Source organism: Pongo pygmaeus, chromosome 7 (genome assembly GCF_028885625.2).
Source record: "Pongo pygmaeus isolate AG05252 chromosome 7, NHGRI_mPonPyg2-v2.0_pri, whole genome shotgun sequence".
NCBI lineage: Eukaryota > Metazoa > Chordata > Mammalia > Primates > Hominidae > Pongo > Pongo pygmaeus.
Window position 1 is genome coordinate 143,278,576 of NC_072380.2, and position 21,122 is coordinate 143,299,697.

Here is a 21,122-nt window from a genome sequence, read left to right on the forward strand (position 1 = left end):
CACCACCACCACCACCACCACCACCACCACCATCATTATCATTGCATTAATTTGCTAGGGCTGTCATTAAAAAGTACCAAAATTGGATGGCTTAAAAGAACAGAAATTTATTCTCTCACAATTCAGGAGGCTAGAATTCCAAAATCAACGTATCAGCAGGGCCACACCCTCTCCGGTTCTTCTGAGAGAATCCTTCCTTGCCTCTTCCTGGCTTGTGGTGGTTGCCAGAAATCTTTACATTCCCTGAACTGTAGCTGCATCACTGCAGTCACAGAGGTGTCTTCTCCCTGTGTGCCTTGACATTGTCTTCCCTCTGTGCATATCTGCCTCTAGGTCCTAATTTCCTTTATAAGGACACCAGTCATTTTGGATCCGGGCCTGCCCTAATGACTTCATTTTAATTTTTATTTCCTCTGTGGAGAGCTTATTTGTAAATAAAAACACAATCTGAGGTTTTGGGGGTTAGTACTTCAAGACATCTTTTGAAGAGACACAATTCAACCCTTAACAGTCATCTTCATCACCACCGTCATCAGGATAGCTAACATTTCCTCTCCCCCTAGTTCCATGTGCCAGACACCACTCTCACCGTTCTCCAGGTCTCACTTTAGATAGTTCTCTTGACAAAACCTATGAGGCAAAAGTCTTATTCTCTCCATTTGACAGGTAACAAAACTAAGGCTCAAAGAGGTTTGAAACTTGCTTATGGTCAAGTAGCCAGTAAAAAGCCAAGTTAGGACCCACACTTAAGTCCAGGATCCAAACTCTTACCAGCCATCCATACCACAGAAGCGGCATTGTTTCTGGTGTGTGATAACCCTCTGTAGACTCTGTTTCAGGTCCCATGTGATTACCATCTGCAAATACTTAACACTATTACCTTCTTCAAGCTGGAAGTTTAAAATATCACTACTGAACCTAACTTACCCCAACCAACTTTCAACTTGTTCTAGGAGGAGAACACCCCCACTCCCCCCCAACACACACACGTTCTGTCTATTAAGATTCTTTGGGAAAAATGAGTTTTGAAGGATAATGCATGTATACTTCGCTGACTAATTCATGTGGCCCTGCTTATGCCAACTCCTCAATTTGTTGTTCTCTATAATAGCTGCCTGGAGGGCCTCCACTCATTTCATGACGATACATTCCAGAGCCTGGGCAACGTGCCCCAGTAGATGGCTCCTGATTGCCCAGGAAGTTACAAGGTGGCCAATGGAAAGATCACCGGCTTGAAGTCAGGAAGCCTGAGACTAAGTCTTAGCTTCCGTTTCCTCCTCCAAATGAACTCCCCTGAGCAGCAGGGCCCCGATCCTTCTGGACCTCAAAGACAACTCAAAAAAGCTTCTCAAATTTAGCAAAAGAGAGATTGTCAAACTCTCAGCTACAAAGGAATGAAGGAATAGTTCATTCATCAAACATGAATTAAGCAACTGGTCTACTACAGGATGGGCAGTTTGCTAAGTGGATATGAAGGACTCACCAAGATGAATAAAACGGCAAGGAGGAAAGAAAACCTGTGTGTGTGTGTGTGTGTGTACATACGTGCGTGTTAGGATGGCACTTTAATGTATTTTTTTACTCACTCATCCCTCAGTAAGGCAAGTTATCTCCATTTCACAGCTGAAGAAATGAAGGTTTGGTAAGTTGGGTGACTTGTCTAAAGGCGTTCAGTGAGTAAGCAGAGAGCCAGGGCTGACCCTGGGTCTGAGCAGTTGAAACATCCAGCTGCTTTCCTCTGACCCTGACCACCTGGGCATGGGGATGGAGACTGAAGCTTGTTAAGCAGGAACGTGACCCAATCTGAAGTTTTAAGGAGATTTCCCTGAGGCAGCTCAGAGGATGGGCTGAGGGCAGTGAGGTAGGAGAGGGCTGGATGATTCTGGAGAAACCACCCAGAACACTGACCCGAGGCAGGAACTGTGGGATGGACAGAAGGGGCTGGACTGCAGATACTGGGAAGGTGTATTCAGAATTGGTTTGGGTTGGAAGAAGAGCAAGAAAGAAAGACAATGAGTGACAGGCATGAAGGGAGTCTTCTCTCTTCTCAAGCTCAGACCTAGAAAGCAAGGACATCGGGAAAACCATGTCACAGCTCCACTTCCTGTTCCACTTAAGCAGCAGCCAAAGTGCTGCAGCTGTGGGAGGAGAAGACAGGAAAGAAGGGAGGACATAGACTTGCGTCTCCCTCATATCGTTTCCCACTGAAGCCAGGAACTGACCACTCTAAGGGACACACACACTGGAAGAACCAGGAGGCTGAGGAGGTGACAATGTTTTGAGACACAGACATGACTCAGCCTTGCCAACTGGCCAGAAATCAGTGTCATGGCTCTCTGTCTTCCCCATCCCCCCTCCAAATGATCCCCATGCCAGCCAATCCTACTGCCTCCCCATCTTCCCTCCCAGACTCCTGTAAGAGCATCAGAGCTGGTCTTCCTGCTTCCAGATCCTGGCATCAACCACCTAATCTATTCAGTCCAATGTAGCCAGAGTCACCTTTCCAATAGGCAAGTATCACATCACCCCCCTGCCTTAAGCCTTCAGTGGTTCCTCAGTGGCTTCAAGATAGAAGTTCAAGCTCCAGGATATGGCTCCTGCCTCCTGCTCTGACCTCAACACATCCTACCTCAAATGTTAGGTTCCAACCATAACGAACCACTTGTAATTCCCAGCACATACTGTGCTATTGGTACCATTCACATCCCTGCTGAGGCTCCCTACGACTAGAATTTCCTTCCCTTCCTTCCATTCTTTACTGGCTGGTTCCTATTCGTTATTTAAGATTCGGCTCAAGGATCACACCTTGTAACAAGTCTTCTCTGACCCTCCCTGCAAGGTGGAGTCAGGCACCTCTTCCTAAGTGCCCATTACATGTTACGTTCCTGCAGGACCACACTAAACATGCTGGCTCATAATTACCTGGACATGTCTGGCCCCCATTCATATGAGAGGTTCCAGGATAGCAGAGTATGCAGCACAACAGCTGGCACATGGTAGGCACCTAATACAGAAAGACAGGGACAGAAGGGGAAGAGTAGGGAGAGGTGAAGGAGGAAGAAGATGAGGAAAGGAAGAGAGGGAGGAGTAGGAGGGAGAAAAGGGGGAAGATAAGGAGGGGGAAAATGGTAAGGAGGAAGAGAGGAAGGGAGAGGAGGAGGAAAGGAGGAATGAGGAGAGGGAGAGGAGGAGGAGGAGGGAGAAGAAGGGGAAGGGGAGGAAAGAAGGAGAGGGAGGAGAAAGGGGAAAATGGGGAGGAGAAGGAGGGGGAAAATGAGGTGGGGGAAGAGAGAGGAGGAAAGGAGGAGGGGGAGGGGCAAGGGGGAGGAAAGGGAAGAGGGGGAGGGGGAAGAGGAGGAAAGGAGGAAGAGGGATGGGGGAAGAGAGGCAGGAGGAGGGGAGGAGGGGAAAGAGGGGGAGAAGGGAGAGAGGGAGGAAGGGAGGTTGAGAAGAGGACGACAAATGTTACGGGTACTCAAAGAAGAAAATAATCACAATAGTAAAGATTGGGAAAGGCTTTTCAGAGATGGTGCACCTGAGCCATGCTTTTTGGCAGACGGGGAAGGGTTTTTGGCAGACGGGGAAGGTAGGGAAAGGGCATTTCGGATGATGGGAACAGCAAGACTGTGAAAGTATAAAGGTTCTTCATTTTGGAAGAGAATTCAAACAGGGTGGTGGGCTAAAGCCTAGGGTGAATGAGGAAAGTGCAGTGAACCCAGAATCTTCTAGATGCCATGTGAGTTGTCCATCCCACTGTGCATTCATTAAGGTGTTTTTTAGTTACAAATAACAGAAAACTCCCATCAGAATAGTCTAAAGGTAGATGCTCGGTGTCTCATTCCTTCCATTTTTCTGCTCTGACACCCTCAACACGTCCTCCCTAAGCCAGGCTCCCTCATGGTCCCAAGATGGCTGCCATGGTTCCAGGTATCACATGCTAACCCCAGTATGTCCCACAAAAGAAGAGGGGCTTTTTCTTCCTACATGTCTCTTTTTAAGATGCAGAAAAATCTTTCTTCACCCCCACTGCCAGGCGATTTCCCTTCATATTTCACAGGCCAGAGCTCTGTCAGTTGCCCACATCTAACCCAATCGTTGCCAAGGGGAATAGGACCCAGTGATTCACCCACTGGAGGGTGGACATCTGAAGATCAATGTCCTGCCAGCGAAAAAGAAGGGGAAAGGATGTTGGGTAAGCAACCACTGTCTGCTACACCTGGTCGCTCACTCGCCCCTGCAGTATGCTGCTCAACAGAGTGTAGACTGCAAATATCCCACATCTCCACCCTGCTGCCATTCTATTTTAGGGCTGAGGAAGTAACTGTCCTACGAGAGGAAACTTGCTAACGGCTATTATGGGAAGGTCTATAAACGACACTGTAGTTTGCTTTTCTAGATCAGGAGTTCTGTAACAGTGGAGGCATAGGAAGTAGCAGGGATGACTGCATTTCAGAGAGAAGCCCCAAATGCCATTTTATTTTAACTAAGAGTTTCACCTTTCTCCTTGAACACATTTTCCTTAGACCTCCCCAAAAATAGCCAGCACATTCCTACCACAAAGCCTTTGATCCAGCTATTCTCAGCCTTGAATACCCTTCCCTTCTCTCCCCACTTAGGGAAATCCTGCCTGTCTTGGAAGAGTAAAGCTCAGACACTTCTTTCACAAAGCTTTCTCTGAAGGGAGGGAGGACTCTCTCCCTTCCCTATACACCTATGACTGTTCCTTGGTAACTCTCCCATGCTGTTGAGCGACACTGGTGCCAAATTATTAACAGTTCATATCTTTCTCTTCTATTCAACTGGAAGGTATTCTAGCAGGTGGACTTTGATTTTTCATCTTCATATCCTAAGTGCTTGGCATATAACAGGATAGGCAGGAAAATTTGTGCAATGAAAACTCTTAAAAGTGAATTCACTCCTTCATGCTTCTTCTCCCTACTGATCATGCAAATGAGAACTCTTATCTCATTTTGAAACCCACTCATTTTTGTTTAGTACCAGTTATGTGCCAGGCACTCACTTAGCCACTTTCCTTATATATTGCTTTATTTGACACCCTAAAAAAACTGTGAGAGTTTTCACAATTTACAGAATAGAAAACTAAAGCTCAGGCAGGCTACGAGAAAGGCTAAAAGCAGACTCTTCCAAGGCCACATGAAGAATTAGGGTGTGGAATTAAAATTCAAGTCTGTAGAGGCAATATTGTATCACGATCAAGAGTATGGGTATTGAACACAGATCGCCTTGCTTAAAATCTTGCCAATTACAAGGGCCAAGCTTGGTGGCTCACACCTGCAATTCCAGCACTATGGAAGGCCAAGGCAGGTGGATCACTTGAGCCCAGGAGTTCGAGACCAACTTGGGCAACACAGCAAAACCCCATCTCTACTAAAAATACAAAAATTAACTGTGCCTGGTGGCGCACACCTGTGACCCCAGCTATTAGGGAGGCTGAGGTGGGAGGATCACTTGAACCTGGAAGGATTACTTGAATCTGGGATTGCAAGGATGCAGTGAGCTGTGATAGCACCATTGCACTACAGCCTGGGAGACAGAGTGAGACCTTGTCTCAAAAAAAAAAAAAAATCTTGCCACTTACTAACTATATGACCTCAGAGAAGTCAGCTAGGCTCTGTGTATTTCGGGTTCGTCGTATATAAAATGGGAGTTAGAAATAGCGCCTATTTTATAGGGTTATTATGAGGATTAAATGAGCTCATAGAGGAAAACTGCTTACAACAGTAATGACATATATTAACGAGCAATACATAATAGCTATCATTACTGATTCCAAGTCCAGTGGTTTTCCCATAGCATCATGACAAATGCTCCTACCCTCCACCCGCCAAGTCACCTTAGGCAGGAAAGAATGACCTAGCCAAAGGACAGCCCACTGGAGGGGTCATGAGAACCACTGTCCAGAGGAGGAGCCGCAAAGAACAGTGGGTCAAAGATCACAAAGGCAATGACATGCAAAAATTCCATCCCAGAACGGCTCTCCGTGACGGCTCGGCCCATATTGATGGGGTCCTGAGGGAAATTCTAGGGGAAAGGATATCACATGAGACAGGAAGCAGGTCAGCTCCCCAGTGCCCAAATACTGACCATACACCAAAGAATAGCCCCTTAGCTCGAAAAAGCTTTCAAGACCTGAAATGCTTACAGCCCATCCCCTGAAAACCCAGTGCCCACAGTGATTATAGGGTGAGATGAAGGGAGTTCCCAAGGCAAGATGGCTGCTAGAAGGCATGTTGGCTGCTGGAAGGCACGTTATCCCATCGGCCTTGAAGACAAGACTGACCCCTTACCCCTCCAAGGCTCCTACACTTCCATACTCATTATCGTGCTGTAACCTGGCAGGGAGGGTGACTAAGGACAGGAGCTACCATCCCCTTTACGCAGGTGGGGAACTGAGGTCCAAAGAGGATAAATGGCTACTATTTGAGGTCACATAACTAGTCAGTATCCATTCCAGACTAGAATTCAGGACTTCTGAGTCTCAATTCAGTGATATTCTTCAGTATCTTAGTACATCTTTTGCATCAGCATGCGTCTTCTTCAAGCACATGCATTTTCTTTCTTTCTTCTGAAATGTTTATTGTCTTCCCTGTGCTAGACTTGGTGCTAGACACTAGGGGTTACAGAAATGATCAGGGCCCTACCACCACCCTTGCACCTCCAGCAGGCACTGCAGCAGGTGAATGCACAGGACGCACTCAGTAAGTGCTTGCTGATATGAATCCAATTGTCTCATTACTAATGTTCTGTTATAGATTTCAGTTCTTTCTCCAAAAAGGCAATTTTTACATTTTTATAAATGTTCTTTCTTTTCCTGGTCTGAAAAAGAAGACTGAATATTAAGCTAGCTGGTTGCAACTTGGTGTCTCCCAGGATTACAGGAGAAATGAGACCCCTTTATAAAACCAGGACCCTCAAAGAGATCAAAGTCTCCTCTAAAATGAGGGCCTGAATTATTCCTCCCATCAGCCCAGAGAAATGGCAAGAAAGCAGGATCTGAGTAAGGGAAAAAGGCTTCCGTGCAGACTTTAAAGCCTCTGGGTGTGACTGTGGAATCCACCATATACCATTGGTCTGGGGTCAAAACATGGGCCCAGAAGCTCCCACAGAAACTTTTCCAGGACCCAGGAGACACTTAGGGCCTTTGCTGAAGCATAATACTGCTCTGTGGAGACATCTCTCCTACCCAAGAAAGGTGGGGCTCTCCTGGGGCATGAGCCACTAAGCCCCCAAACCAGAAGACACAACAAATGGGAGAACTGGCTCCTCTAGAACGAACCTAGAGCAATCTGAAAGAGAACATTAGTATATTTAAAATGAAGATATAAAACATGAAACAGAAACCCTAAGGAAAGAACAGGACCCAAGGATGGAAGTGCAGGCTGAACTGAAAGAGAACTAAGAATTTCTAAAAGTAAAATGTATAGTCATTAAAATTATAAACTCTCACCTATAATCCTAGTACTTTGGGAGGCTGAGACAGGAGGACCGCTTGAAACTAGGAGTTTGGTTTCTTTTGAGACAAGGTCTTGTTCTGCCACCCAGGCTGGAGTGCAGTGGCACAATCTTGGTTCACTGCAGCCTCGACCTCCCTGGGCTCAATCCTCCCATGTCAGCCTCCCGAGTAGCTGGGACTACAGGAGTGCACCACCATGTCTGGCTAATTTTTGTTATTTGTTTTTTTGTTGTTTTTGGAGAGATGAGGTCTCACCATGTTGCCGAAGCTGGTCTCAAACTCCTGAGGCTCAAGCAATCCACCCGCCTTGGCCTCCCAAAGTGTTGGGCTTACATGCATGAGCCAGTGCACCTGGCCATTGAAGCCAGAAGTATGAGACCATCCAAATATAAAAAATAACCAGGCAAGGTGGCTCACGCTGGTAGTCCCAGCAACTTGGGAGGCTGAGGCAGGAAGATCACTTGAGCCCTGGATTAGAGGCTGCAGTGTGCTATATTTGTGCCACTGCACTCCGGCCGGGGCAACACAGCAAGATCCTATCACTTAAAATAATAATAATATAAAAAATTAGACTGGGAGTGGTGGCTTACTGTAATCCCAGCACTCTGGGAGGCCGAGGCAGGCGGATTACCTAAGGTCAGGAGTTCAAGACCAGCCTGGCCAACATGGTAAAACCCATCCCTACAAAATACAAAAATTAGCCAGGCATGGTGGCACATGCCTGTAATCCCAGCTACTCAGGAGGCTGAGGCAGGAGAATCACTTGAACCCGGGAGGCGGTGGTTGCAGTGAGCCAAAATCGCACCACTGCACTCTAGCCTGGGCGACAGAGCAAGATTCCATCTCAAAAAAAAAAAAATTAAAAATTAAAACTCAATGATGAAAAAAGTTCAACAAATATGGTAACGCAGCTAAGCAGCTGAAGCCAATATACCTGACTCAGCCTCCTCGTTCAGTGCCTGTCATTTGCTGGGCACTGTGGTGGGCACAAAGGGCTAAGAGGAATAACACAGAGTCCCAGTTCCCAATCCCCTTCAAGATGCCCCAGCTCACAGGTGCGGAACTATATGAGCAAACACATTTCCCTGCAAGACAGCTGTAATAACGACTACCATCTACGGGACCCCTGTGCTGGCTGTTTTTCTTACATTATCTCAGTTAAGTCAGTAAGGTCAGTGCAGAAGAGAAGGAAAAGTGGCGACTACAGTAGAACCCAGAATCTTCTGGTTTTCCCACCCACCGAAGATTCCACTGAGCCATCCTGCATCCCCCAAAGTCTCAGGAGAGAATAACTATAATGGAATGCCTGGGCACCCTTTTTACATTTCTACTCAAAAGGAAATTATTTAGATAGATAGAAAACTACAAGGAAATAGGCACACAGTATTGTTACACACAGGCCGAGTTTTTACAAAGGCAGAAGCCTTGACCAAAAATTCACGATTGGCTTCGAAAGGGGAAATGCCAACATCCCCCAGAAGCCGCGGGTGGGCGCTGTCTTGACGCCTTTCTTCCTGTTCTGCCCACGGCTGATGCTCCCCAGCTGGCTTCTGTGTAACTCCCACCACAGCTAGGGAAGTACTGACAGGCACTCTTCTTTATCCCAAACCAGGCTCCAACCAGGATCCTGCCACTGGAGGGACATACTTACTTTTGTTTTCCTAACTCTGTGCACCTTTGCACTTCCTCACTTAGGGCAGTGAAGGAAGAGGAAACACCAAAAATATTACAAGACAAGCTTAGTTTGTGGCATTTCCAAGAGATGGGAGCTGAAGGGGCTGGCAGGGTGACCCCAGGCAGCAGACGCCCTCAGTCGCTTTGTAACTCAGCTCGTCGGTGGCCGAGAGAGCTCATGTGCCTCCCCAAAGTGCTTAAGGTCTCAAGAAACCGTCTGTTTCTGGGGAGAATCTGGGACAGGAGCCCATTTTCTCCAAATAACTGAGAGGACTTCAGAAATCTGGTCTTAATTACCCCCTCGCAGCAACGTGGCTACACAGCACATCATGGTGTGTTTCCTTTACTCTCAGAAGATGGGGCCACCAGTGCGCCAGGCCCTCCGGTTGCTTCTTCCCCTCAGGACTCAGACGGATCTGTCCTAATCGAACCACACACTCCCTCCTGACCTCTCTTGGGGCCAATGGCCTGCTCTGGGAACAGGGCTGGCTGAGGTTAGGGACCTGGCTGCAGCTTTGCAACAAGGTTTTAGCCGTACAAAAGGAACAACTGTAGGGATGCGTGCTGTGCTGGGAAATGAACTGGGGGCAGACTCTGAAGTCAGAGGACTCAGCCCACACCCTGCCCATCCCCTCCTGGGAGAGGACTTGGGGTACGAGGCAGGGAGCTGGTAGAGGATTTGCATGGGTTGGTAAATTTAATTTTTTTCAAGAGGCCGGGTGAGAAATTAGTGTCCCTGGGTTGAAAGTGAACAATCGGGCCGACAGCTGAAGAATGCACAGTGAAATTAATCCTCAACTCCAACTCTTCACGGAGGCCTGGCACAGAGAAGAGCTCTGACGAAGGAGTGACTGTGAGGACACAGTGGAGGTTGACTCCCACCAGTGCATCACTACAGCCATGGTAAGATGTCCCTGACCTTCTCTTCCCCATGGGTTAGGAACCTCTCCCCAGAGCTCCCATAACACCCTCCTTTCCCAGGTGGCAAAGATATCCACATCCTAATCCCAATGACCCGTGAATACCTTAGGTTCCACGAGTTACATGGCAATGGAAAATGAAGGCTGCAGATGGAATCAAGGTTGCTAAGCTGTTGACCTTAAAATAGGGAGAGTAGCTTAGATTATACAGGTGGCACAGTGGAATCACTTTAAGGGTCCTTCAAGGTGGAAGAAGATGCCAGAAGGGAGAATCAGAGAGATGGAAGCTTGAGAAGGATTAAGACCAACATTGCCAACTTTGGAGGTGGAAGAAGGAAACCACAAGCCAAGATATGCAAGTGGCCTCCTGATACTGGAAAAGACAAGGAAACAAATTCTTCCCAGCGCTGCCGGGAGTAACACCCTCTGCTACACCTTGATTTCGGCCCAGTGAGATCCATTCTAGACTTCTGACCTCCAGAACTGTAATATAGTAAACTTGTATGATGTAACCCACTAAGTTTGGGGTAATCTGTTACAGCAGCAATAAGAAACTAATACACTATCATTATGCTTATCCTAATATAATGCAATTTTTATTTATATGTCTATCACCCCCATCAATAATAATCATAATAGCTAACATTTGTTGAATTTACCCTTACTGTGAGCACTTATTATCTGGTAAGGCCAGCACCAAGGTTTCATTCACATAAGATACCAAAAAAAGAAGTAACTTCAATTGAACACACAATGAAGGTAAACACAGGGACTTAAGAGTAGGGGAGGGAGTTAAAAGCATCTTCGAGGAGATAAAGACACAGGTGCTTTTTAAAGATGAGTAGCAATTAGCCTGGGAGAGAGGAAGAGCATCCCCGGCAGGGGGAAGAACGTAAGCAGACACTCAGGGAAATGAAACACAGGGCATGTGCCGGCAAGCACTCTGGCAGCTCCACAGCAGGCTGGTAATAATGCCTGTAGCCTGTAAGTCTCCTCGGAGGTCCAGGCCTCCTGCCTGCCTGAAATCTCCACAGGATGCCTCCTAGACATCTCAAATTTAGGATGGCTGATGCAGAACTTGATTTTCTCCATCAGCATAATCCTCCTAGTCTTCCTGTCTCCCACAACAACGCCACCACACACCCAGCTGTTCAAGCCAGAACTCCAGGAGTCACCCTTGAGTCCTTCCCCTTGCCTCATTCCAATGTAATCTATCACCAGATCTCATCAATGCTATCTCCAAGATCTAAGTAGGCTCCACCCACTTCTCTCTACCTCCATTGCTGCTGTCCAGTTCTAAGCCACCATCCTCTTTCCTCCTAAGTGGTCTTCCTGCTTCTACACTTTGCCCCCTATGATCCATCCGCTCTTCATAAAAGCACTCAAAGCAATCTCAAAAATGTCAATCAGGCTGGCCATGGTCGCTCACCTGAGGTCAGGAGTTTGAGACCATCCTGATCAACATGGAGAAAACCCGTCTCTACTAAAAATATAAAAATTAGCCAGGTGTGGTGGTGCATGCCTATCATCCCAGCTACTCAGGAGGCTGAGGCAGGAAAATCACCTGAACCCAGGAGGCAGAGGTTGCAGTGAGCTGAGATCCTGCCACTGCACTCCAGACTGGGCAACAGAGCTAGACTCTGTCTCAAAAAAAAAAAAAAAAAGTCAATCAGATATCACTGCTGAGCTTAAACTCACCAAAGCTTCCCTTTGTACTGGGTGGAGGGACTCTCCCCAGCATGGCTTAGAATCGGCTGTGTGATTTCGTCCCTGCTTCCCTCTCAAACCTCACCTTGCGCCATTCCCCCCATCTCTCCCTTACACTCTAGCCCTGCCTTCCCTCACTCCTTGGAATACACCAAGCTCTTTTGTGCATAGTCAACTTTGCACATTCCCATCCCTCTGCCTGGAATGCTGTCCCCTGCATTCTCTCTGCCTGGCCAGTTTCTTCTCCATTTTCCAATCTCAGAAAGGCTTTCCCTTCCAAAACTAGGACCAACTTTGTGCCACCAGCCCCTACTTTGGTCCCAGGTTTGTTTCCTTGATAACAAGGAATCACTCATCTGTTAGAGGTTGTTTCTTCTGCTTCTTCCTTGTTGCTCATCTCCTCCAAAGGAATGCAAGCTCCAGAAGGGCAGTGCCACGTCTATTTCGTCCACCACTGTATCATCAGGACTCCACAGAGGGCTTAGCATGGCGCAGGTGCTCAATACATGGTTGTTCAATGGATGAATTAAAAGAGAAAGTGTAAGGCTGACATTGAAAGATGAGGCTGGAAATAGAAGGCCTCGAGAACAGGGTCCTATTCATCTTTGCACAACTGGCACCTCCCACAGGGAAGCCACTTAGCAAATGTTTCCCTGGATGCATGAAAGAAAAACTCGATTCCAGATAAATCTGAGATGTGCTGTCCTTTCTGGGCAAGGGTCCCCAAGAAGTTTCCACTCCTCCTTAGGACTTCTTAGGAGGTAACATGTCTAGGGCATACAGCAAGTGCTTAATAAATGGGGTGACCGTTACTATTGCTCACGTGGGGATCACTCATGCAGTCTCCTAGAAAAGACCTTCCGGAGCCCACTCCAGATACAGCAGTGGTTGGGTGAAGAAACGGCAGGGAAAAATGAGAACCGAGCAGCAGGATCCAAATACGGCTGAGACTCAGGTGGGGAAATAGCAGGAACAACACTGTCCTAGCTAACTGGGGTTCCCTTCTTTCCTCTAGACTTCAGCCACCTAGGTGCAGCATGGAGATGCCAGCTGGGACGTGAGTCTTCACAAGGGAGGGCTCAATCTGAATGCACACATTCATCTTTGGGCCTGCCAGGCTTGCACTGATTTTGAAAATCTGGCTCGCTGTGGCTGGTGAGGACTGGGGAGGTGTAGAGAATTTCAATTTCCCTCACCAAATGGCAAGCTTGAGAAAAGTCCTTTCTCTCCAACATTATCACATACTAAAAATGAAAAACCAGCCATTCAGAGCTCTCATGAGAAAAATAGATGGGCTGCTTAGCTCACAAGAAACAGGAGGGCTGAAAATCAAGTCTAGAGAACATCAGAGGGTACATTATGTGCTAAGATACTGCCCTTTTTTGGACCTGGGAGTTTCTATTTTGCACAAAAGAATGGGATAGGGAAAGTAATTCCCCGTATAATAAGCCACTCATTTTATACTTCAAATCCATTTGGTAGCTGAATCTCCAAATCCACTTAGTAGCTCAACAGTAGGGGTTAGGTGATTTTTGCTTTTTTTAACTCCCTGTCTCAAAATATGCAGTTTGAAACAAGTGCATATCTCAAAAATAGCAGCATTAACAGGACAGAAGAGAAGGCACTAAAGGGGTGAAGGTTGTGACGCAAAGAAGACATGTTTCCAAATCTGTTTCATGGCTAACAGATCAAAATCTAACACAGAAGGGGCATGGGACGGAGCCTGAAGAAGTGGAAACTACTCCTGGCCAAGTGACCTTGGGCAAGTCAGGTCACCTTTCTGGGCCTTCTCAGAAGGGGCTGAATCAGTTGTTCTCAAAGATCTTTTTCTTTCTAAACTGTTCACTGGGTGTTTCCAGAAGACCCGCATTTTCTTAAAGCTATCTGGCCGCGTTACAATTGCAAAACAGAAAGGCTTTGGGGTGAAGGTTGCAATACAGATAACCCTGGCCTAAAAACCGATAAGCTTTTACAATCCCAAAACATTACTCAGCAATCCAGGTCCTGATGTCGTCCCAGAATCAATCACGCCAAGATAATCTAACAGAGTAGACAGGGGAAAATGCGAGAGAAAGTTCTTTTTCTTTCCTGATGAGTACAGGTAAAGTTGAGGTCAAGTTAACGATGATGGTCTGCAGTTGACCATCCGTCTCCCTGAGCTACTGGAAAACCACATTATTAAAGGAAACTGCTTTAGAAGTGCCCAAGATGAACTCTTGGGATGTATCAAACCGCAGAAAACCGGACATCGGCAAGTTTCTTTTTTCTTTGAAACTTCATGTCGCTCTCAGAAAACGCAGCAGGTCCCAAAATGGTACAAGCGAAAACACAAGCCACTTCACGGTCCACCCAGGAGCAAACCCCAAGCTCCAAGTAGGACTCCCCCCACCCCCTTCCCTTTCGTTTCTCTTCTTTTGCTTTAGGCAAGTGGCCTGGGGCCTGCCAAGCAGCGCCGGGTCCGGGCAGGGGCCGGGGGCCGCGGGGAACTTTCCTCGGCCGCGCTAGAGACAATGCCGGGAGGGCGCCCCATCGGCGGGGTCCGGGCCGCCAAGCACGTCATCCCGGGCCCTCCCCCGGAGGGGGACGCGAAGCCCCCCAGGGCGGGCCCCGTCCCCGGCCCCACTGCAGGGGCCCCCTCTCCCGAGCTGGAGGCGCGGAGACCCCCCCCACCGGGCGGCCTCGCCCGGCCCCGCAGAGCCTGGCCGCGCGTCCCGCACACGCCCCAGCCCAGGGCCGGTGCCCTCGCCGCAGAGAAGGACACCCCGCTGCGAAAGGAGCCGGGAGCCCGCCCGGCGCCCCGTCCCGGCGCCCCTCTTCGCACGAGAGACTGGGCAGGGGGCGCCCGCGACTGGGGGCGACTCCGCCCGACCCCGCCGAGCGCGTCCGAGCGCCCCGCAACTCACCGGGACCTGGCGGGCCGCTGGGCATTATTCCATCGCGGGCTCGGCCGGGCGCTCGCGGCTCTCGGATGGGAAAGCGAACTGCGACCGCGAAGCGCTGGCTGGGCGGGAGGCGCGGGCCCGGGGCTGCCCAGCGCAGAGTGCTCGCCCGCGGCGGCGGCCAGGCCAGGCGAGGCGCGGGAGCCGAGCGCGGCGCAGGAAGGGGCGGGCGACCATGTGCCGAGGGGGAGGAGGCCGCGGCGACGCGAGCGGCTCGCACGATCCCGCTCGGCGGCGGAGGGCGCGGGTTTCAGGAAATCCAAACACTTCGACAGGAAATCGGGATCCTGACTAAGCATTCCCGGCCCCGAGCCGCTCCGCGCCGGGGGCTCCCGCCTTGCTTAACTCTTGGCCCGCCGGCAGCCACGCGGGGGGTGCTGGAGGCGCGGGAGGGGCCCCAGACCTCGGCCGGGGTCGGGCGTCCTTCGCCTTCCGCCCCATGCCCCGGCCGGCCGGCCTCCTCCCCGCCTGAGGTGGAAGGGGTGGGATTTATCCACAGAAAACCCTGGACGCGGAAGGTGCCTTTCTAAGGCCGGGACAGCGGCAAAGGACCTGCCTGTCTTCCATCTGCGGAGGATGGACCTGCACTGTCCTGGCCGTTACCCCTATTTTCAGTAAAGGAATTACTTCACCAGGCTGCCCCGTTTCACCACTTCCTCTCTGCTCTTATAATTTCTTCATTTTTGCCCAGTGCCAAGGGAACAGGACCTTCCCAGTCAGGATAGTATAGGAACAGTATGAAGAGTAATCGTGTGGGCTGCAGGCTCTGTGTCCGGTTGGAATATGGCCTTTTTTCTACTCATGTTACCTTGAGTAACTCACTCAACTTTCCTGAGCCTCAGTTTCCTTAAGTATGAAATGGATGTTAATTCCACCCTCATAGGTTTGATCTGGAAGCTGAATGTTTAGACAGGGACCGGCACATTGGAAACGCCCAAATAAATGATAGCCATGCTTGTCCTTATTATTACCATTAAAAGACATCAGAGAAAGAGGATTTTAATTTGTGGGATGTATATTGTGCATATCTATGTCTACTTTCAAAGTCAGAGACAGTAGTCTTTCTTTAGAACTTCATTTCCCTCCTAATCATTGGGTGATTGTTTTTCTTTGCAGCATATCAGAAACGACTCTCTGCAGAGGAAACGGTTAGTGGCTGTGGCAGACCCCCTTCTGGTGAAATCTGAAACAGAAAACCTCACAAAATTTGGGATTTTGCTCCTAATCTGAGAGTCCGGGTATGGTGGGGAGTGGGGGTTGTTAAACAGTCTGGAGCGGATTTACAAAGTTTGGGAAAACCAAAATCAATCTCTGACTGGGCAGAGAGGCCGGGCAGCCAATGAGTGATTCATTGTGGTTTCCCACGGAAATGCCACATTTCGGGGGTGTATACCTGGAGGATGCAGCTTGGTGGTTTTGCTGTAAGTGTTTCAGATTCCTTTGAAACCCAATCAGACTTTGAAGAGGGAACAACATGCTCATGAGCGAAAACAGAAGCCTGAAATGAACCTGCTGGGAACTGAAAGTTGGGTACCAGCTCGTTTACTCCAAGTAAGGAACAGATACCAGTTTTAGACCCAACATTGTTCCTTTTCTGCAGTTCTCTTTCCGTGGCCAGAAGCAGTAGGACAAGCTCTGGGCTGAGCACCAGGAGTCCCAGGGTCCTGCTCTAGGCCTATTGTAGCTGCCGTCCCCTCTGCCTGGAAGAACCCTTGTATGGCTGTTCTTGGCACGCAGCTCACAGCCCAGAAGTCAGCTCCGCCGAGAGGTTTTCCCCAACCATGTGATCTACTTGTCTCTGGCACCTACACCCCACCTCCACCTCTCCCAAACATAGCGCATCCTGTTTGATTGCTTCATAGCCCTTGTCACTGTTTAATGTAGCCTACATGATTGGTTGCTTATTTTTTATCTGCCCCCCACTCTCCCCACTGCATGGGTAAACTGCATTACAGCAGTACCTTTGCCTGTTTCCTTAGAACAGTGCTGGCCCATATGAGACCATCGATAAACACGTGTTGAATAAATGAAAGAAGCAAACAAACTAGAGTTGCAGATGGGACCTCTGCCTGAGGTAGGGTGGTTCACTCCGTCCCGCAGCTCCCTGTGGCTTCCTCTTTGGTGGAGAGATTCAAAAGGGAATACTCAGTGCGGTGGAAGGAGCACCAGATGGCTCTATTAGTGCTTCTGGAAAGTTAAAACTATAAGTAGGCCAGGCGCGGTGGTTCACACCTGTAATCCCAGCACTTTGGGAGGCCGAGCAGGTGGATCACCTAAGGTCAGGAGTTTGAGACCAGTCTGGCCAACATGGTGAAACCCCATGTCTACTAAAAATACAAAAAATTGCTGGGCGTGGTGGTGGGCGCCTGTAATCCCAGCTTCTCCAGAGGCTGAGGCAGGAGAATCGCTTGAACCCGGGAGGCAGAGGTTGCAGTGAGCTGAGATCATGCCATTGTATCCCAGGCAGGGCGACAGAGTGAGACTCCATCTCAAAAAAAAAAAAAAAAAAAACCTAAGTAATTAAGACTGTCAAATGAGGTAACTATAGTCTCATTGGTATAGTCCCAGTTAATTACTCCCTCCTTTGTGCTTCCTTGGCATTTCTGTTTAAAGAATATATTTATCATATTGTATACTCACTAGATGACTGCTCTCCTCAATCAGATGGAGGAAAGGAGTCCACATTTGTTGACCACTTGCTCTGAGTGCGTCCCTGAGCAAGGTGAACTTGAATTCATTTTAAGGCATCGGTTAAGTGCCTGTAATGTGCTAAAAAAAATCTGGGCCCTACCTGTGCAATGATGAAAAAGAACTATTCTTGCTAAGAAAGACAAGAAAGCTCTATCTAGTAAGCAGAGAGATAAGTACTCTTATAGAGTCATGTCCAGGGTATCCAGGGCTATTCAGAACATTGAGGGTGGAGTAGGGTGGAGATAAGTTGGAAAACGCTTCCAAGAAGTGGGTACTCTTGAACTAACTTTCAAGGAAGAGACGGGACCTATGTAGCTAGATAAGGGGGCACAGGCCTGCCAAGCAGAGTAACAAGTGCAAGTGTTAGTGAGGCTCAGCTCCATATCCCCTGGGCCCACCTCTGAGCTCACCAGCAGCTGCAATGAGCTGCCCTCTGTGCAGAGGAACTGTCTATCCAAAGCAGGCACCCTTTCTCCTCTCTGCCAGGAGGCTTTCTCTAGGGCTGTGGGATCTTGCCTAGCCTGGAAGTTTCCAACAGCCCTGGGGCAGTCCTTAACCAAACTGGATGAATGTGTCAGCCTCCCCTTCCCTAAGGAAGAACAATTCTCAAATGCTCTCAAGGCAGTTCCTCAGAGGAATTCCCCAGTAGGAATGAGTCCAGTTGCCCCCAGCAGTCACTCCCTCATTAAGTCACTCTTTGATTTGCCTCTTCTCCCTTCCTTGCCTTACTTTCTCACTTCCTTATTTGTTCTTGGGATCCCAAATAAAGTAACTGCACCCATCTCCTTGTCTCGAGGTATACTTCTGGGGAAACCCAATCCAGAGTAGCCTTCATGCATATATTCACAGATACTGGCTGGGCACCCCCACGTGCCTGAGCAAAGACTGAGCATGAACACATAATATATGTGGGTAACTCTACCAGGTTCAGCATGATCTGAGAACATGATGCATGTTCAGACATGGAAAACAATGAGACTAAAAAGCCTTACACCATCTTACAGTTGAGGAAACTGAGGCACAGGAGTGTTGAGTAACTTGCCCAAGTCCAAACACTAGTGAGTAGAGGAGTGTATTAGTCCATTTTCAGGCTTCTGATAAAGACATACCTGAGACTGGGAAATTTACAAAAGAAAGACATTTAATTGGACTTACAGTTCCACGCAGCTAGGGAAGCCTCACAATCACAGCAGAAGACAAGGAGGAGCAAGTCACGTCTTACATGGATGGCAGCAGGCAAAGAGAGAGAGAGTTTGTGCAGGGGAACTCACATGGGAATTCAAGATGAGATTTGGGTGGTGACACAGCCAAACCATATCAAGGAGCATTGGAGTCCAGGCTCTTCACCACCCTGCACTGTCAGTTCAAGCTGTCGGGAGAGTGAATAATGAGAAGAAGAGAACCAGAAGGAAAACCAGGGGGCATGGGAAGAAATTGCTTTTAGAAGGAAGGAATGAGCAACACTCACAAATGTCACAGGAAATTTCATCAAGAAAGGACCAGAAAGCAAGTGTTCATTTCATTTGACAATGAGAAGGCTGATAACTTTTACCAGAGCTGTCTCGATGGAGTAGAGGGATTGGAAGCCAGATTGCGGTGGGTTGAGGACTGAGTGGGAGACAGCAAGCGTGGACAACCCTTTTCAGAAATGTAGCTGTCTAGCAAGTGGGAGGTAAGGGTAGAAGCTTCTTTAAAGATGTGTGGGCAGGCAAGCATCTGGGTTGGTAGGTGAGGTTGAGAGGAAGGGATGGTTCATTGATAGAACAGGTACTGAGGATGAGAGGAGATGGGAACTAGAGTGGGTTGGGGGCACGAACCCTGGACTGGAAGAGGCCACCTTGTCTGCTGAAGGAGAGGGCCAAAGGGCAAGGTGCAGAACTCTAGAGTTCCACCATGAACATCCTGAAGTCACAGACCAGGAGCTAGGTGGGTATCTCGAGTTTAGACCCCTGAGTTTAATTCCTTATGAAAATCATGCTCTGGTCTAGGCAAGGTGGCTCATGCCTGTAATCCCAACACTTTGGGAGACCCAAAGCAAGGGAATCATTTGAGCCCTGGAGTTTGAGACCAGCCTGGGCAAAATGGCAAGACCCCATCTCTACAAAAAAATTTAGAATTAGTCAGACATGGTAGTATGTGCTTCTAGTTCCAGCAACTTGGGAAGCTGAGGTGGGAGGATCACTTGAGCCTGGAGGTCAAGGCCTGCGGTGAGCCATGATTGCATCAGTGCACTCCAGCCTTAGCAACAGAGCGAGGCCCTATCTCAAAAGAAAAAAAAATGCTCTGGATGAGCAAACGTAGATGAATAAAAAGTGATTTCAGCCTAATGACTGGAAAAGAGATAGCATGAGAAGCTATTTTGGCCAAAGTAAGTTAGTGAAGTAGGAAGGTAAGGATGAGCAGGAGAGACTTGGGAGATTCAACAAACACAGCTTGTTGGCTGGTGGTGGGGCACACACAAGGAGGGGACAATGGTGCTCACCTGTAAGGAGGAGGAGGGTGGTATTTTTAACCATGACAAAGAGTGAGGGTTTTGGGAAGGTTTTGAGGAGGAAGATAATGAGTTCCTGTTTGTGCTTTCTGCAGAGAAGGGAGTAGGTGGTGGGTAAGAATGCGAGGCTTTGCTAGGCTGGGGAGGGGGCTGGGCTTGAGTGGGGGTGGACAGGAGGGAGGCAGAGGGACCTGCTCAGTTGGTGAATGGGGGAGTTAGCATCTGAAAAGATAGCACCCTTCACTAGCTTCTCACAGTCTTGCGTCATCTGGATTTTTCTAGTGCACGGTTTCTCATTCTTGGCAATATTAACATGTTGGACCGGATGATTCCTTGTTGTAGCCAGCTTCTGGCGCTTTGTAAGAGTAGCTGTCTTCTGACGCTTTGTAAGATGTTCAGCAGCAGCCTCCCCTCGGGGAGGTTTGGCTTCTACCCACTGGATGCCAGCAGCAACCCTCCAGTTGGGAAAACCAAACACATCTCCAGGCATTGCAAAATGTTCCCTGGAAAGCAAAATTGCCCCCAGTTGAGACCTCTGTTCTCTCAGCTTTTCCTTACATCACTTGAAAATTGTTGATTAAAAGGTGAGCCGTTTGATAACCTTTTTTAGCAAAAGCACTTGTGTCCAGTTTGAAATCCTGGCTCCACCACTTCTCTGGTTCATAACCTTGAGTGACGTTCTTGCCTTCTCTTGGTTTCTTTTTTTTTTTTTTTTTTTTAATCTGTAAAATTGAGTTTTTGAGAGGATTGAATGAAGTAATCCATGTAAAGCATTGGGCTCAGTACAGGGTGCCTGGTCAGTGTTCAATCATTGCTGGCTATCTTTATTAGTATTTTAGTGGTATTTAGGCACTGGTGATGTATCCAGACCACATTTGGAAATTTGGACCTGGAGATACAGACCTCACACATGTATCACAGACAAGAGGGCACACTCGAGGCTGTGGATATCTATACATGGTCTGGAGAGGAAGTAGACAGAAAGAAGAAGAGAGGCCACGTAGATGGGGAACTAGGTGTAGCTTTTCATTTAACCAACATTAAGTGGCAGCCCTGACCTTTGGGCAGTGGGAAGCATGGTCACTGATTGTCTTCTTGTGGAATGAGAACAACGTTGATACTGGAGTTAGTTGAGTGCACACCTTGGAGTCAGGTGCTGTGCCCATGTTAATGCTCACGACAAGGCTATGAATTAGGCACTCTTTATTGTGCTTATTTTATAGATA

The 21,122-nt window shown here is 48.4% G+C and overlaps 1 protein-coding gene across 11 annotated transcripts in view; it reads right to left on the reverse strand.

Annotated features, from left to right (window-relative positions):
* The window catches only part of ASAP1 (ArfGAP with SH3 domain, ankyrin repeat and PH domain 1), a 392,196-nt gene extending 376,887 nt beyond the window's left edge, over window positions 1–15,309 (reverse strand). For 5 of the 11 annotated variants that reach the window (XM_063669086.1, XM_063669082.1, XM_054499219.2 and 2 more), the window contains exon 1: window positions 14,679–15,180. The gene's annotated coding sequence lies outside the window, so the exon portion shown is untranslated. Of the gene's footprint in view, window positions 1–14,678 lie in introns of all 11 variants that reach the window. The other 6 variants (XM_054499217.2, XM_063669081.1, XM_063669076.1 and 3 more) reach the window with 6 other exon arrangements.
* Between the last annotated feature and the right edge of the window lie 5,813 nt (window positions 15,310–21,122).